An 18,765-nucleotide genomic window follows, 5' to 3' on the forward strand; every position below is an offset into this window, starting at 1 on the left:
TATAGTGACACCTTTTCACCAACACAAAGCATACACGTCAATCATAGTACTCCACTAGCGATTGTCCCAATTGTCATTAAGCCTTTCGATGGGACCAATCACTCATTCATCCTCCAATATTTGTCGATCCTCTTTGAATGTCCCTTCACTTAGTGTACTCCATTAATTAGAGAGTTGCTGATTTGGACCAATCCATCAAGCTTCAACCAATTGTCGAGCCCTCTAGTTTCCACAGTCGCAACCAATCATGTTTAAGTCGGAGTTATGCCAATGGTTTCATTGACGAGAAAACTTGAATAGGTCCAAGATTTTTTTTGTTAACGGTGTTGAACCAAATCAGGCCGCTTCCTGCGAGAATTCCATCCTTTGTCACCCTTTCTTCCATTTTCAGTGAGACTTTTCAGCTGTGACAAATTCCATTGGTTATGTTCTATGTAATTTTGAAACTCGTTTACACTTTGTTTGGATTTTGGGTTTGAATCAATGTAATTAGGTTTACTTTGTTATGTGGCTTTGAGTGTTTGGATTCTAGTGCTTTTCGTTTCTTAGATTATTACTACATCTGGCGCAGTCTACATGTGGGGATTAATTTCAAAGTGGCACTTGAGTGTGAATTTATGTCGGACATGTGTACATAAGACGTAAAAGGGTTTTTTGTGTACGTCTGTTATGAGCAGGTCATACATAATCTTATGTCTGTTCTGATGGGTCAAACGTAAAAAAACTCCCTTTTACATCTAATGTACACATGTCCAAAATAAATATTGAACAATCAATTACTAAAATTTTATCGTCTGTTTTTTTTTTTTTTTATGTCTATGGCCTTTACATAATACATAAATAAGATGACATGGAAGACTATTTTTGTGTTAGGGATTAAAAAAAGTAAAATATTTTGCATAAGTTAAGTATATATATATATATATATATATATATATATATATATATATATATATATATATATATATATATATATATATATATATATATAAATTTATGTTGTAATTTTTTTAAATTAGTTCTAAATTAGTATTTTATATATGTTTTTTTAATAGTTTGGTAAATAATTACAAGACATTAAACTACAAGAACATTTATAGTCTGGTAAGTAATTCCCTTCATATATTATCAATGTTTCCAAATTAAAATATTTACGATAAATTAATGATTTTAAAATACTAATATTATTGTATTATAAATATTTCAATTGCTTTATTAATAATTTTTTAAAATATTTGGTCACGATTTAATTGTTTGTATGAATAAAGTTTAACGATCAAACAACAACATCACAACATAAGTAAATTGCATCAATGCACATAGTTAATTTTATTTAATATATAAAATTACACAATATTGGCTATTGGGGTTTAATTATAAATGTTATAACCTTATCATAAACAATTGTTTAAAACTTTGTGAAGAAAAATAAAAATATGAACTAAAATTTAATAAGATTTTAAGATAACAATATAAAATTGCCAAACTTTCGTACAAATAACCTTTTTTTTTTCTGTTAATTATACTTGACTCCGATTATGTTCATAAATCAACCTAGTCAATATTTCATTAACGGTGTGAATATTTAAAAATTATATTAAAAATATAAAATATAACTTTATCCTTTCATAATATTTAAAATTATAAATGAAATAATTGTAACTAAAAAAAATAATGTGACTTCTTATTTTAAATATTTTAATTCTTTTACATAAAGACATTTGAATTTAAAATTATAAAAATGTAAATACAATTAGTATAATTTAATTGATGAGCTAAAAATTATAGTTATAAGTGTAACGACCCAATGATAACATGTAAATGTTATTAAATAGGTTACTACATATTTAGATCAAGTTATATGGTTCATAATAGGAACTTATATCTTGTACAATTTTTCATATGAAATGTGTTCCTACCGAATACCGAAGTACCCGCGAACACAAGTTATGTAGGGACCAGTAACCTATTAAATGCACACGTCCACCTGCTTCGCTTCAGCTTCTAAGTACAGGAGCCTAAGTATCTCCTTCTAAGAGCCTGAGTATCTCCTTCCAGGGGCCTGAGTATCTCCTTCCATGAGCCTGAGTATCTCCTTCCAGGAGCCTGAGTATCTCCTTCTAGGAGCTTGAGTATCTCCTTCCGGTGGAGAGTTCCGCTGGCTGGAGGCCTTCTATGTTGTCCACTGCCGAAGTGTCCTCTCCAATTGTGTGGGATGATTTAGGCGAGGAGCCTTCTATGTTGCCCACTACCGAAGTGTCCTCTCCAGGTGTGTGGGATGATTTAGGCGGGGAGCCTTCTATGTTGCCCACTGCCGAAGTGTCCTCTCCAGGTGTGTGCGAGGATCTGGACAAGGAGCCTTCTGTGTTGCCCACTACCGAAGTGTCCTCTCCAGATGTGTGGGGTGAATTGGGCGGGGAGCCTGCAAAGCCACTCCGACGCTCAAGTTAGATATATGATCTAGGCAGTGATAGTAGTAATAATGAACAATATGTTTTACCTCGTGAGCAGTGTCTTATATACTACCTGAATGGGCCTGACTTCGTGGGCCTAGGGTTTGTGGTGTCCACTTGCTTTAGGACCCTCCTAATTAACATTTATTAGTCTAAATCTATTAATTTTGCCAACAAGGATATGTACTTCCAACCACCTGTCGTTGTACTTGTATGGAGTGTTATTATCCCCTTTATGGTGGTGGATACTTAGGCCTTCATTTATAGTGTGTGGCACATTCAACATTTTGGTTTGAGACATACTCCTTGGTCTGGGGTCCGAGGTGTCTTCTCCTACTTCTAAGGTGTCTTCTCCTGTCCACCACGTACACTAGTCCCCTAGAGTTAAGACTGTACTATAGAAGACTGTATTGTCGAGACTCTAAATGTGCTTTTAATGATGCTTTTTGGTTTCGATATGCTTTGTTTTGGTATATATTAATAGGCCGATTAATTCCCCTGCTTCTGCTTTTGGGATGTTTCACCCTTTTATAGTTCTTCTGAATCGAGTATCCTACGAGGGAGTTGAAGGGCTTTGAGGAGTTTAAGTGGGCTTAGGCCCTTTGATGTGACCTTGCATAGGGAAGTGTGACTGTTGCCACTGTGTAGCCATTGGATCTTCTTAATCTGGTGGATGGGGTGAGATTGGCTTTGACTCTTCCTCTCCTATAAATAGCTTTGACCTCCTGAGACCCTTTGTTGTCATATTTGAAGTTGAGTCGTTGAGATCGTGATTTTAGGCAGGTATGTCTTCGTCTTATTTGTCTGATAGGTCAGCTACCAAAATCTACTCGGATCGTGTTGGGGCATCTTTGGCCTTTCCCTCCACTAGTAGTAGCACAACCTCTTCTGATGAGGAAGGAGTGGTAGGTTCTCCATCGCATTCGGGATACGAGTGGGTTGATAAGGGTGTGCGTGAATACTTTTCAAAGTATCAATCGTCCTCATCCATTCGCAAGTTTGCCGCGGCATACGCGATTTTGGATGAGGATAGTCCGGATGAGGCAGTGTCTTTGGATCAAGTTGGTTGTGCGAATAATGCCTGTGATGGGCGAGGGGGGTATTCTGATGAATTCTTTTTTATGTATTTCGTGTTATTGACAAGCCTGCATGTTCGACTACCTTTCGATGAGTTTACTGTCGGGGTGTTACGCATCTTAAACGTGGCGCCTTCCCAACTTCAGCCTAATGCTTGGGCCGCTTTGCAAGCCTTTAAGTTAGTTTGTAGAGCCTTAGGCTTGAAGCCCTCTCCTCCGGTATTTTTGCATTATTATAGTACTCGGCCTAAGGAGCTTGTGGGATGGTTATCTCTGTTTGGGCAACCTAGGATAGATCTCCTAGCCCCTTATTCTTCATCCTTTAAAAGTTATAAAAATACATTTTTTAGAGTGGTGGTGAATCCTCCGGGTCGACCTTGTTTCTTTGACGGTGATGTTCCTAAATTTCCTTTCTATTGGACACGTAATCTACTGCACTATGATGAGTGGCCTCAGACTATGTTGTCTGTTGAGGATTGTGAGATTCTTAACTTGCTAGATTCCCTTCCTCGACGGCTTCCTACTAAGTGTATTATGGCTATATTGAATTCTCCTTGTCCCCGCGGGATATGTTGGGTATGTGTCAACTTTTCCTACTTTATGTTATAATGTTAACTTATCTTACTTTGCGTTTGTTGTTGCCAGCTTTGATGGCTTCGCATGAGGGTGTGGGTGCATGTCAAAAGAGTCATTTTCAACTACTTCGCGAAAAAGTGAATGCTCGCAAGAGGGATGAAGATGCTCTCGTGGGCTCTAGTTCGGGTGCAGCTGGGAGGAATAATGCAGGTGGGGGTACTCCTCGGCCTCCACCTGCTGCAAAAAAGAAGAGGAAGAAGACTTCCCAGAAAGGTGAGAGCTCGTCTCGACACTCCTCTCCTAAGCGTAGTCGAGTATCGGAAGTCGTTGCTTATACTCGTTTGATGGGGACTGAGATGTAAATTTATGATGGCATGAGTATTACCATTTCCTAGCAGGAGGCTGATATTATTGCCCAATCTCCCTTGCCTATCTTGATGAAGGCCTTCGCTGAATATCAGTCTCGAGCATTAGTGATTGGAAGGCATATAGGTCACGAGCTAGACAAATCAAGCCATGTGGAAGAGCTTGAAACGGAGGTATCGTCGCTGAAGGTTGAGAAAGAAAACCTAATGTCTGAGGTGAGTAATTTGCGAAGCCAGCTGAGCCAAGCTCTCAATGACAGGAAGTCTTGGAAGAATCGTTGTCTGGAGACCAAGGAAAAGGGGAAGAAGACCCTCGAAGAGATTGCTGCATCCAAATGTGTGGTGGAGGAGCTGAAGATTACTAATGCTGAACTGGATAAGGAGTTGTGGGAGTTACGAGAAAGCGTGATTGAAGAACATGAATTGGGTTTCAAGAAGGCATTGTGGCAAGTTGCTCTTCTGTTTAGCGTGCCTGCAAATGATCAACGTTTTGATGTTGGTAAGGACGTGTATCAAAAGTCTTTGGTTCGACTTGAGGATATTCCCCCTTGTCCTGAACATGCCGAGGATACTCCCTCTAGGGAAGATCACGAGGGTGTTGATGCAGATGGAGCTGAGGGAAGAGACTAGGTTGTTAGCTTGACAAATGTTTTTTGTGTTGTCGCTGGCTTTGTAAGCCCTTTTTGGCCGAATGGTGTGTAGCTTTTGGAATGTGTTTGTATAGGATTAGGTTTAACTTATGGGTGGTTAAGTATACCCGGCCTATCTTGGTTAAACATCATTGGATTGCCGGAGACGTCTCCGCTGATTGCTTGTATCACCTACTTAGTATTTGCGCAGTATGCGTTGATGAGAGAGTGAGGTTGTTATTCATGGCTGTAGTTTGCAGAGTTTGTATCCTTTTTGTTATCGTGAGTCTGTTTACTTCGCTTGATTGTACGACTTATATTGCTTGATTTCTTTGGTATTGGTACTATAGTGGTTGGACCGTAATATCTTAGATTGTCAGCGATTATTTATGTTCGCGTACACGTTGTGGTGTGTGTAATTGACTTTGTGTGGGAAAGGTGTTGTACTAGGGTCCTTCTAGGCAAATAGTCTTGATAAGTTTTCCTTAATCAAGAAATAAGGTTTTGAAAGATTCCACCTTGGTTGACAGGTTGTATCAACAAGTACTTGTGACAGATAGGGTTTTAGGAGAGATCCTGAGTCGACCTGGGTTGATAGATTGTATCAACAGGGACTTGTGAGTTATGGGGTCTTAGGAGAGACCCTGAGTCGACCTTGGTTGATAGGTTGTATCAATAAGAACTTGTGAGATATGGGGTCTTAGGAGAGACCCTGAGTCGACCTTGGTTCATAGGTTGTATCAACAAGAACTTGTGAGATATGGGGTCTTAGGAGAGACTCTAAGTCGACCTTGGTTGATAGGTTGTATCAACAGGAACTTGTGAGATATGGGGTCTTAGGAGAGACCCTGAGTCGACCTTGGTTCATAGGTTGTATCAACAGGAACTTGTGAGATATGGGGTCTTAGGAGAGACCCTGAGTCGACCGTGGTTCATAGGTTGTATCAACAGGAACTTGTGAGATATGGGGTCTTAGGAGAGACCCTGAGTCTACCTTGGTTGATAGGTTGTATCAACAAGGACTTGTGAGATGTGGGGTCTTAGGAGAGACCCTGAGCCGACCTTGGTTGATAGGTTGTATCAACAAGGACTTGTGAGATATGGGGTCTTAGGAGAGACCATGAGTCGACCTTGGTTGATAGGTTGTATCAACAAGGACTTGTGAGATATGGGGTCTTAGGAGAGACCCTGAGTCGACCTTGGTTGATAGGTTGTATCAACAGGGACTTGTGAGATGTGGGGTCTTAGGAGAGACCCTGAGCCTGAGCCGACCTTGGTTGATAGGTTGTATCAACAGGGACTTTTGCAGGGAAGGGGTATATATGGAGATATTAAGATAAAAAATGTAGTGATGACAAAGTATTTTAAAAGATCGGAGTAGGAAAGAGTACCTCTAGTTGCAAAGTTTAGCTGTAATAAAACTTTAAATGAGTCACGTTCCATGTCCTGGGAGCTGGCTCGCCGGAAATATATTCCAACTTGTATGCTCCTTTTCCAACATCTGCAAGCATCCGGAAAGGGCCTTGCCAATTCGCGGAGAACTTTCCGTCTGTTTGCCTTGCATCACTATTCATTCTTCAAACCAAGTCACCTAGGTGGAACTTCCTTGGTTTGACCTTAGAGTTGTATCTTCGTGACATGCTTTGTTTTGCAGCTGCATCTTGGATTCCTTTAACTCTTCCATTCGCATGTATTTTGCCGCTCTTTGCCTTAACTCAACCATACTAGTTGCTGGTCTTTTACACAGACTATCGGCAAAAGGTATGTTTCTTAGTGCGTTAATCATCTGATGCAGGGCTATCTCTAGGCTTAAGTTATTGATGTTGAGGGCTAGCTTGCCGAGGCGCTCCACGAACGCTCTCAACGATTTCCCTGCCTCTTGGCGTATATTGATGAATGCTAGAGAGGTGAGATCGTGTGGTTTTTGACGTAGCGAATTGCACTCCAAACTGGTATGATAAGGTGTCGAAATAATCTACGGAGAATGGGGCAAGACGAGTGAACCAACTGAGGGATGCACCCTTGAGGGATGTTGGGAAGACTTTGCAAAAAATTGTATCATCAGATGTGTAGAGTCTGATCTGGGTTAAGTACACATGTATGTGCTCATCTAGGTCGGTGGTTCCATCATATCTATCCATGGTCAAGGACTTCCATCCTCAGGGCAAGGGTGTTTCGATTATGCCATCCACAAAGGGGTGCTTATGCGCGCCCCGCCGTGGTGCCACGATATTTATTGTGCCTTCCTTAGGGGTATGAGTGTTTTGTGCGTTTTCTCCTGTTGTTTCCATATGTGTAGGCAGGGAAGTAACATGAGTCTTGCTTGGATGTTGTTGATCACCCTAACCCTCTGTATTTTCAAGCTTTCGTTTAATTCTAACATTCTCTTCTTGCAATTCAGCTATCTCTTGTTGTATGGCTAAAATAACTGCCATCTGACTGCTCCCTGTTGTTGCCTGGATGTTCTTGGCTGTTAGTACATCGGGGTCGTTACTTGTCATGTTTCTTGTGGACACCATGTACACTAATTTGCCTCGGCCCCACGGTGGGCGCCAAATGTTCCTACCGAATACCGAAGTACCCGCGAACACAAGTTATGTAGGGACCAGTAACCTATTAAATGCACACGTCCACCTGCTTCGCTTCAGCTTCTAAGTACATGAGCCTAAGTATCTCCTTCTAAGAGCCTGAGTATCTCCTTCCAAGGGCCTGAGTATCTCCTTCTAGGAGCTTGAGTATCTCCTTCCGGTGGAGAGTTCCGCTGGCTGGAGGCCTTCTATGTTGTCCATTGCCGAAGTGTCCTCTCCAATTGTGTGGGATGATTTAGGCGAGGAGCCTTCTATGTTGCCCACTACCGAAGTGTCCGCTCCAGGTGTGTGGGATGATTTAGGCGGGGAGCCTTCTATGTTGCCCACTGCCGAAGTGTCCTCTCTAGGTGTGTGTGAGGATCTGGACAAGGAGCCTTCTGTGTTGCCCACTGCCGAAGTGTCCTCTCCAGATGTGTGGGGTGAACTGGGCGGGGAGCCTGCAAAGCCACTCCGACGCTCAAGTTAGATATATGATCTAGGTAGTGATAGTAGTAATAATGAACAATATGTTTTACCTCGTGAGCAGTGTCTTATATACTATCTGAATGGGCCTGACTTCGTGGGCCTAGGGTTTGTGGTGTCCACTTGCTTTAGGACCCTCCTAATTAACATTTATTAGTCTAAATCTATTAATTTTGCCAACAAGGATATGTACTTCCAACCACCTGTCGTTGTACTTGTATGGAGTGTTATTATCCCCTTTATGGTAGTGGATACTTAGGCTTTTATTTATAGTGTGTGGCACATTCAACTTTTTGGTTTGAGACATACTCCTTGGTCCGAGGTGTCTTCTTCTACTTCTGAGGTGTCTTCTCCTGTCCACCATGTACAAAATGTTTCAAAGGGAAAATATTTTGAAAAGAAGAAAAGACAGAACTAGTACATAACATAATCATTCACATCTATACTAGAATACCAAAAATATTTGTACTCATTTAGACACCTACATTGCAGTCTCAGTGTTGCTCTTCTCTGAATCCTGCATTATCATCTCATAGTAAGCGAATAATAATTAAATATAAATAAATTTTAGAAGGAAAGAAAGCTTATAAAAACTTAAACATCACTATCAAATGAAACATCAAAAATATAATTTGTAACACACACACACACAAAGGTCCTCATGGATTTTTTATATAAAATTAGGTATTAGACTCGATCTTTGAGTAGAATTATGAGATTTTGCATTTATTAGAGTACTCACTTACTTCCGACTTCTTAAGAGTTATATAAATATCTTGTGACGACCACTTTTTTTTTTACTATTATTTTTTATATTATATTTATAAAATTTTAACACATAATTTTACCATAACATATAATATACTTAAAATATTCATATATACATATATTTATATATTTTACAGTATTGGATACATTTTATATTCACATCAGTTGGTAAATATTATATTTTCTATACTATAAGAGAAAAAAGTATTATTTATTTACAGTTTTCCTCTCGTATATTAGCCTTTAAACATGTGGAGGAAAAAAGTTATGGATAGGATTCACTTGGACTATTGGGGGTAAATAAAAAGTGACTCCAATCTGTCTTTCAAGGATAACTAGTGCATTTGAACCATTTAGGAATGTAATGGTAGAACTTTTCGTTCCTTGAAATGTTACCGAATTATTTATGCATTTGGCTGCCATGCGTCTCTTGGGAAGACTGCTACTATATCGACAAGGAATGGGTTGGGAACGTTAGGGAAAACCATCTACCATGAGATTATAAGATTTTTTTATACACAATCATAAAATAGGGAAGTGAGACAGATATAACATAAAAATATAGTATATCTCAATAAAATAAAATAAAAACTCTATCAAATTCATGAAACTGGGTTTTTATCAAATTTTATCAAGATTTTGAGTAATATCATGGCTAGCATGGTAACCCAAGAATATCTCATCTTGAGTAATACAATAATCAAATCTTTATTTATCATAATTTTTATTTTGATATTAAACCATATAATTGTATAAATAAATAAATAGGATTAGTGCATAACTAAAAATAAATAAAAAGGATCAGTACATGATTAGAGATAAATATAAATAAATAAATGACAGTAAATATAAATTAAATAACTAGGACCGTGCATAATTGGAGATGAATATAAATAAATAAATAACAATGGGAACTAAAATATAAATTAAAACAGGTTAGAAACACCTCACTTAAGGTAAATATAGAAATAAACATAATAATGAATAGATGAAAAGAAAATAAAAGTAAAAGAATAAGGTGATAAATGTCTCCTCCCCTTACCTTAGTTATTGTGGAAGATATATCCCAAAAATTTGTAGCTACTCTATGAAATAACTTCTTAAATGTTTTTGCCTTCTTATTCCTTCTTTTTCCTCACTATCAATCTCCTCTTCTTTTTCTCACACTTCTCACACTCGCACAAACTCTTTTTTTTTTCTTATTGTGTTTGTTTTCCTCCTCCCTTTCATTCATCCCTATTTATAATGCATTTCTAATCATTGCATTTAGTTAGAATGGACTATATTTGTTTGGCTTAAATATACATTTGGTCCCTATTTTTGTCAAAATTATTCAATTTGGTCCCTATTTTCGTTGTTTAGTCAATTTGGTCCTCATTTTTGTAAAATTGCATTCAATCGAGTCCTTTTGGCAAACAATGTTAAAACTGTTAACAGAGCAATGACACGGTGGAACTGTTTGGGTTACGTGTCAAATTTTTGGCAATGACGTTAGCACAGTGAAATTTTATGGCTGTTGTAGGTTTAAAAGTTAGTGAAATTGATTTAGAGAAGAAATTAGGGTTTCAAGCAAAATTGTGGCCAACACACTAAACTAATATTGACAATCAACTAACCTCGTTGACACTCCAATCCTTCGAACTGCTCCAAGACGAACTTGACCCACGAACCTCGTTGAATGTATCGAAGTAGGATGCAGCGGAAGAAGATTTCAGCAAATATTTTTCCCCTTTCTCAAGAACCCTAATTTCGATTTTGTGCCTAAGAACCCTAATTTGTCCCCTTTCTATCGCTACACAAGTAACCCTCGCTGCATTTAATTACTTGAATGTTGCTTACCCACTTTTTTACCTTTTTAACTTAACATAATAGCCTTATTTTGTTTCTGAATTGTTAAAATTAAATAAACAATTTGCCAACAAAAATGCATAACGAGCCACGTCAGCTATACAGTTCCACCGTGTCATGTTCTGTTAACAATTTTAATATTGTTTACCAAAAGGACTCGATTGAATGCAATTTTACAAAAATGAGGACCAAATTGACCAAACAACAAAAATAGGGACCAAATTGAATAATTTTGACAAAAATAGGGACCGAATATATATTTAAGCCTATTTGTTTTCTTCTTTGAGTTTCCTGGACTAGTCTCGTTAATTAAAGATTAGACTCTAGATCTTTTTTTTCTATTGCATTAAAACTAACATGACATTAATTGTCCATCTTATCATATGCTATCCCTATTGATGCATGCACGTAAAGTAAAAATTGTGGTGTAGGTTCCTTCTGCGTTTTATATAATAAAGAGTGTCTCCTCTTTTCATATTATATATATATATATATATATATATATATATATATATATATATATATATATATATATATATATATATATAAGTTTACGTAAATATGTATATATAATTAGATAATATATGTATTTATGGTTATAGATAAACTTATATATATATAATAATAGATAAACTCGTATATATATATATATATATATATATATATATTAATATAACTGAAAAAAATATTTTATTGTAGTTTATACATAAAAGTATTATAATTTATTTTATTATCTGAAGTATATTATTTTGTGGTAATATTTTTATTATAATCATTTTAATTGTAAACATTTGATTAATTTTGATTTCCTGAATATTCATAATTTTTATATTTATATATTTACATGTTCTTAATTTATATTAGACATAATATACATAAAAAGTAATGTATAAAAATGGTGTTAATGTACTAAAAATATTGTGGTCTAAATTTTGAGATGTTACATTTTCTCTCCTAAATACAGAAAGTTTGTCCTCCAAATTTTTATTGATTAAAATAAATGAAGGGTAAATGTTTCCTATTTTCTCTTATATTCATTCCAAATGACTTTTATTAGAGGGATTTGTCTGCCTCTTAGTTCCCTAACCTTTTTGTCCAAAATCTGTACAGGCATTGCGTCAAATGTAAGGTTATTCTTTAATTGTACTGTATTAGGCCTTATCACATGAGATGGATCAGAAATATATTTTCTTAATTGAGACACATGAAAGACATTATGAAGGTTGGAAAGGAAAAGAGATAAACATATTTGATAAGCAACAAGGTCTATTTTTCCAATAATTTGATAATGACCAATGAATCGAGGGGTGAGCTTCTTTGATTTCCCCACTCTACCAATTTCCGTTGTTGGTGTAGCTTTCAAGAATACATGACCACCTTCTTGAAATTCAAAATGTTGTTGTTTCTTGTCAGCATAACTTTTCTGTCTACTTTGAGTCGTTCTCAATTTTTCCCTAATCATTTTGATTTTCCCAGTTGTATGTTGAATCATGTTAGGACCTAATACTAAATTTTCACCGGTCTCAAACCAACGTAAAGATGTTCTACATTTTCTCCCATACAATGCCTCATATGGTGCCATACCTGTGCTACAATGGAAGCTATTGTTATAGGTGAACTCAATCAAAGTAAGCATCGATCCTATCTATCAAAATCTTCTAACACACAAGCTCTCAGCAAATCTTCCAAAGATTTGATGGTTCTCTCTGATTGTCCATTAGTTTGGGAATGATAAAGTTGAGTTGAGATGGAGTTTAGTCCCCAAGGCCTGATGTAAATTTCCCCAGAACTTAAAAGTAAATCTAGGATCCCTATCAAATACAATACTTGTTGGAATTCCATGCAACCTCATAATTTCTCTTATGTATAATTTAGTCAATTTTTCTAATGAATACCTAGTGTTAATGGGTAAGAAGTGAGCAGACTTTGTTAACCTATCCACGATAACCCATATGGAATCAAATTTTTGAATGGTTCTTGGCAGGCCAACTACGAAATCCATTGTTATACTATCCAATTTCCATTTAGATATATCTAAGGATTGCAGCATTCCTGCTGGCTTTTGGTGTTCTATCTTAGCTTTTTGACAAACTAGGCATTTTTCTACATATCGTGCCACTTCCCTTTTCATTTTGGGCCACCAAAACATTTTCTTGAGATCTTGATACATTTTCGTTGTGCTTGAATGTGTGCTTAATTTGCTTTGATGTGCTTCCTCTAGAATCATTTTCTTTATTTCTTCATTGTTAGGTACACACATCCTATCCTTAAATCTCAAAGTTCATGTCCTATGTCTATGCCAAAATTCTCTCCATCCCCTTGACCTATCAATTTCTTTTTCTTTAGAATGAACTCATCACTTCCTTGTGCCTCATGGATTTTTTCTTGTAAATTGCTAGTGATTTGAATGGAGTTTAATTTCATTTTATCATGGCTTAGGGTGACCGCAAATTCATATCTCTAAATTGTTCTAACAAATTCATTTCATGAATCATTAATGAGGAGATATGTAAAGATTTTCTACTTAAGCATCTGCTACTACATTTGCCTTTCTCGGATGGCAATGTAATTCAAAATTATAATCTTTCAGAAATTTCATCCATCTCCTTGTATCATATTTAATTATTTTTGGTCAAACAAGTATTTGAGACTCTTATGATCACTAAAAACTTCAAACTTACTACCATAAACATAATGTCTCCATATCTTAAGTGCAAAAACAATGACAACTAGTTCTAGATCATGGGTTGGGTGATTCTTCTCATGTGTTCTTAGTTGTCTAGAGGCACATGCCACTACTCTTATATCTTGCATAAGAACACAACCTAATCCCATTTTGGAAGCATCACAAAATATTACAAAGTGTCCGGTAGGATCAGGTAATGCTAAAACAAGAGAAGTGGTTAATCTTTTCTTGAGTTCTTGAAAATTATTCTCACATTTTTCTGTCCATACAAAAGCTTCACCCTTTTTGGTGAGTTGGGTTAAAGGCATAACAATTTTAGAAAATCCCTCAATGAATCTTCTATAATATCCTACCGAACCGAGAAAACGGTGAATCTCAGTCACTATTTTTGGTGGTTCCTATTGTAAAACTGCTTCTACTTTGGTTGGATCCACTGACCTTCCCTCTTTAGAAATCACATTACCTAAGAATTTCACTTCCTTTAACCAGAAGTCACACTTAGATAATTTGGCATACAATTTCTTTTCTTTCAAGGTTTGTAAGACAGTCTGAAGGTGCTTCTCATGCTCCTCAAGAGTCTTAGAATAAATAAGAATGTCATCTATAAAAATAACTACAAAGTGATCTAAAAAGGGATTGAAAATTATATTCATATAATCCATAAATATTACAGGAGCATTGGTTACACCAAAAGCCATCAATTGATACTCATAATGACCATATCTAGTTCTGAAAGCTATTTTTTATATGTCTTCTATTTTCACTCTAATTTGATGATATCATGACCTCAAATCTATTTTAGAAAACATAGAGGCTCCTCTCAATTGGTCCATCAAGTGATCTATTCTAGAAAAAAGGTATTTATTTTTTATGGTAAATTTATTTAATTGACGGTAATCTACATACAACCTAAAACTTTCATCTTTCTTCTTAACTAGTAAAACTAGAGCTTCCCAAGGTGACACACTAGGATGAATGAATTGTTTTTAAAGTAACTCTTCTAATTATTTCTTCAGTTATGCTAACTTAGAGGTTGACATTCTATATGGTGCTATATATATTGGTCCAATTCTAGGCATCAAATTTACTGAAAATTCAATTTCTTTGTTGGGTGGCAAACCAGGAATATCATTGGGAAAGACTTCAGGAAAATTTTGAACAACTACTATACTTTTCAACTCAACTTCCTCTTTTATTTCCATAGAAGATAATAACAGGTACCCTTGAATTTCATTCATTAAAGGCTCATTTTTTTTTTTGAGTTAGTAGGTGATTTCAAAAGATTCTCAAAGTTTAGAAATATTATGATTTCTCAACACAATTCAAAAGGACTTGATTGGAAGATAATCAGTTCATACCTAATATTAAATCTAATTGAGATAAAGGTAGACATACTAAATTTAAACAAAGAATTTTCTATTCTCAATGAATAATAGATCAAGGTGTTGAACACAATAATTGGAAATGGATGAGTTGCACCTGAGTTATACAGTACATTTAAAGTTTTACCTTTAATAAAGCACATACCTGTTGTGGTAGGTCTTGCCTTGGTTGTAGTAGGATTGAAATGTGGCTTCTGTTGTCCACACTCAGAGAATAGGTGATCAGGTTTCCTACACATGAAACAGATTGGTCCCTTAAGATGACAATCTTTAGAATGATGACCTTGTCTGCATTTGAAGCATCTGATATGATTATATATAGGTCCACTACAATTTCCTGATGCAGATTGACTGGATTGGGACCTCCATTGGGGGCAATTATAAGGTTTTTCCTCTTTGCGTTTATTTTTATTTGTCTGGGGTCCAAAATATTTTGGTTTATTGTTTTGGTTGTTCTCAAAATCTTCCAAAAATCTACACTTGTGAATAAGCGTAGGAAAATAAAAAATTTCCAGTATTCCTACTACTTTCCTTAATTCAAGCCTAAGTCCATTTTCAATTTTTATACACTTCATTCTTTCCTCTGGGTGATAAAAGAAAGTAGAGTATTTTCCTAATTCTTCAAACTTGGAAGCATACTCCCCTATGGTCATACTTCCTTGTTTCAATTGCATAAACTCTATTTCTTTTGTTCTTCTCACATTTGGGAAATATTTTTCTAAAAACCTTGTTCTAAATACTTCCCAGGTAATAATTATTCTCCCTCCTTCAAGTAATCTCCTAGTACTATCCCACCAATATTTAGGTTCTCCTATTAGCATGAATACAACATAATTCACCTTTTGGTTGTCAGCACAATTCATAACTCAAAATATTTTCTCCATCTCTGTGATCCATAATTCATCCTTTTCTGGATCATATCCTCTAGAAAATTGTGGGGGTTTGTTTCTCCTAAATTTAGTTAAACCTTGCGATTCAGGGGTCCATTTAGGTCTTTGATTTCTTAATAGAGTTGTAGCCATGTCTCTAATAGCTTGTACTGCTTCAATCAACTCATTATTTCTCCTATAGTTCGCCATCTGGAGTTGTATGAGTTAGTAAAAAAAATCTTATGATGAAAGCATTTCACAAATCTCGCATGAAACAATGCTTTGATACCAACTAATGTGACGACCAAATTTTTTTTCTATTATTTTCTATATTATACTTATAAAGTTTTAACACATAATTTTACCATAACATATAACATACTTAAAATATTCATATATACATATATTTATATATTTTATAGTATCGTATACATCTTATATTTACATAAGTTGGTACATATTATATTTTCTATACTATAAGAGGAAAAAACATTATTGATTTAATGTTTCCCCCTCGTATATTAGACTTCAATGTGTAGAAAAAAGGTTATGGATATGATTCACTTAGACTATTGGGGGTAAATAAAAAGTGACTCCAATATGTCCTTCAAGGATAATTGGTGCATTTGGAGCATTTAGAAATGTAATGGTAGAATTTCTCGTTCCTTGAAATGTTACTGAATTATTTACCGTATTTGTCTATCATGCGTTTCCTAGGAAGACTATTACTATATTGGCAAGGAATGAGTCAGGCATGTTAGGGACAACCATCTACAATGAGATTATAAGATTTTTTTTTTCTATACACAATCATAAAATAGGGAAGTGAGACAAACATCACATAAAAATATAGCACATCTCAATAAAATAAAATAAAATGAAAACTCTTTCAAATTCATGAAACTCGGTTTTTATCATATTTTATAAAGATTTTGATTAATTTTGTAATGACTAGTCAGGATAAATGAGGTTCATCATGACCAATCGACACTCAAGGATGAGGTAGAGGAGGTTATAAAGGTCAAACACCTCAGGCGGTTCGTAAGGCGCAAAGACAAGGGATATACAAGGTCTGGGTACTAAAGAACAGATTATCAAAGAGAGGGTCAGAGGGACAAAGGTGAGGAGGAAGATAGGAAGGAAAAACCTACTTAGTAGGAGGAGAGTCACCTTGATGGTAGACCCCCGCTCAGGGGGACCGTTAGTGCTATATCTCAACGCTTCGAAGAAGGAGGATCATCGTCATTAGTGAGAAAAAGGCATTTGAGGGTTACCATCGGTGAAGAAGGTGAAAAAGTTATAGGTGAAGTGTTGATATTAAAACCACTTTGCTTAAACAATTGTTGACCTCCCAGGTGTTGAACCAAGGATAGCCTCCCATAGACTATCTATCTTTAGTGAGGCCAAGTCAGTCTCACAGAAAAAGTGAAAGTTAGGTGAAGAAAGAAGGATGACTACTAAGGTCGAGGCCGATAAGTTGTTAAAGGCAGGCTTTGTTAAGAAAGTGTGGTACACAACATGGTTGACGAATGTTGTGCTAGTAAAGAAAGTCAATGACAAGTGACTGATGTACGTAAATTACAGATCTAAACAAGGTGTGCCTCAAGGATGCCTATCATTTACCAAGCATTGATCGGTTGATGGATAGAATAACCAACCATAATGTGCTGAATTTCCTTGACTCTTACTCAAGGTATAGTCAAATTTCGATGACTCAAGGGGCAAATTAAAGACCACCTTCATCACGAAAGAGACCAATTGCATGAAGTATTGAATGTTTTTTTCTTCTTTTATACATAACATCCCAATAGCTGTGTAGTACGAGATTAGCTTAAATTTATGCGCTTATCATTTGAACGTATTCATGCTTTATCATGCGTAAATTAAAGACTACACAATGTCGTATTCTCTAACAAATAGAGCACTTAAATTGTTATATTATATTATTTAGATGATAAAATTGTAACTTATTATTAACACTTATAAATATTATAAATAAGATTTATAAATATTTTATGATTAAAACTGTTTTTAATATATATTAAAAGAATTATAAAAAAATAATTAATAGGAGAAGTTAAGACTTTGATAGTATATTATTCCATCTTTAGCATAACAATAAAAGTAAAAACCAGTCAGATTGATTTATTTAATATTACTCCTACACAATTAATTATATAAAATATATAATTCATTAGTAGCATTTTATTATTTTTTAATTCATGTGTATATCAATGGAAATGCTTGAATTTAAGTAGTTTATAGATTGTGATCATTTTACATTTTAGATATATGTATTAGTAGCAATTTGTTTTATAATTAGAAAAAATTGCAAATTGTGGAACATATTTTAATTTGATATCTACATTCTATAACGTGTGGTTAATATTTAAAAAATTGTCTATTTAGTAATTGTACCATGTATTTATGTAAAATACACTAACTAAATTATAATTTTGTTCTCCAACTAATTGTACCATGTATTCATACTCAAGTTAAAGGAAAAAGCTAACTAGTTCCCTAGTACTAATTAAAGTATAATTAATGATCTTTGATTTTACCATTTTTATATTAAAAATTGAAATAATTAATTTCATTAATTAAAACAATATAAATTTATATAACATATTTTATAAAGACAAAAATATCTTTTAGACTTTCTAAATAATGTCTCTCACACAAAATAAACACTTTAGAATTTCTAAGACTACTACTAAAATGCAAGAAAAAACATCTCCCTGATACTTAAAAGTCTATTTAGTAAAAGTTTGAAACGTTTGAAAGACACAATTAGTTTTGTAAAAATAAAATCTCTTTGAAATTTATAGTATTTTTCAAATTATTTGTAATGAAAATATTGCACTTTCATGTTAAAAAATTTCTCCTTTTTTATAATATATTTTGTCACTCTTTCAAATTAATTTTATTTTTTTACGTTTAATTATAATTTAATTTTTAGAAATATTAAAATATAATTATTTTATTATGTAATTATTTTTTAACTTTTTTATAGATGTGCATTAAATAAATGATTAATTAGAGCTTTATATCGTTTATGGGTTT

Source organism: Vigna unguiculata, chromosome 5 (genome assembly GCF_004118075.2).
Source record: "Vigna unguiculata cultivar IT97K-499-35 chromosome 5, ASM411807v1, whole genome shotgun sequence".
Classification (NCBI taxonomy): Eukaryota; Viridiplantae; Streptophyta; class Magnoliopsida; order Fabales; family Fabaceae; genus Vigna; species Vigna unguiculata.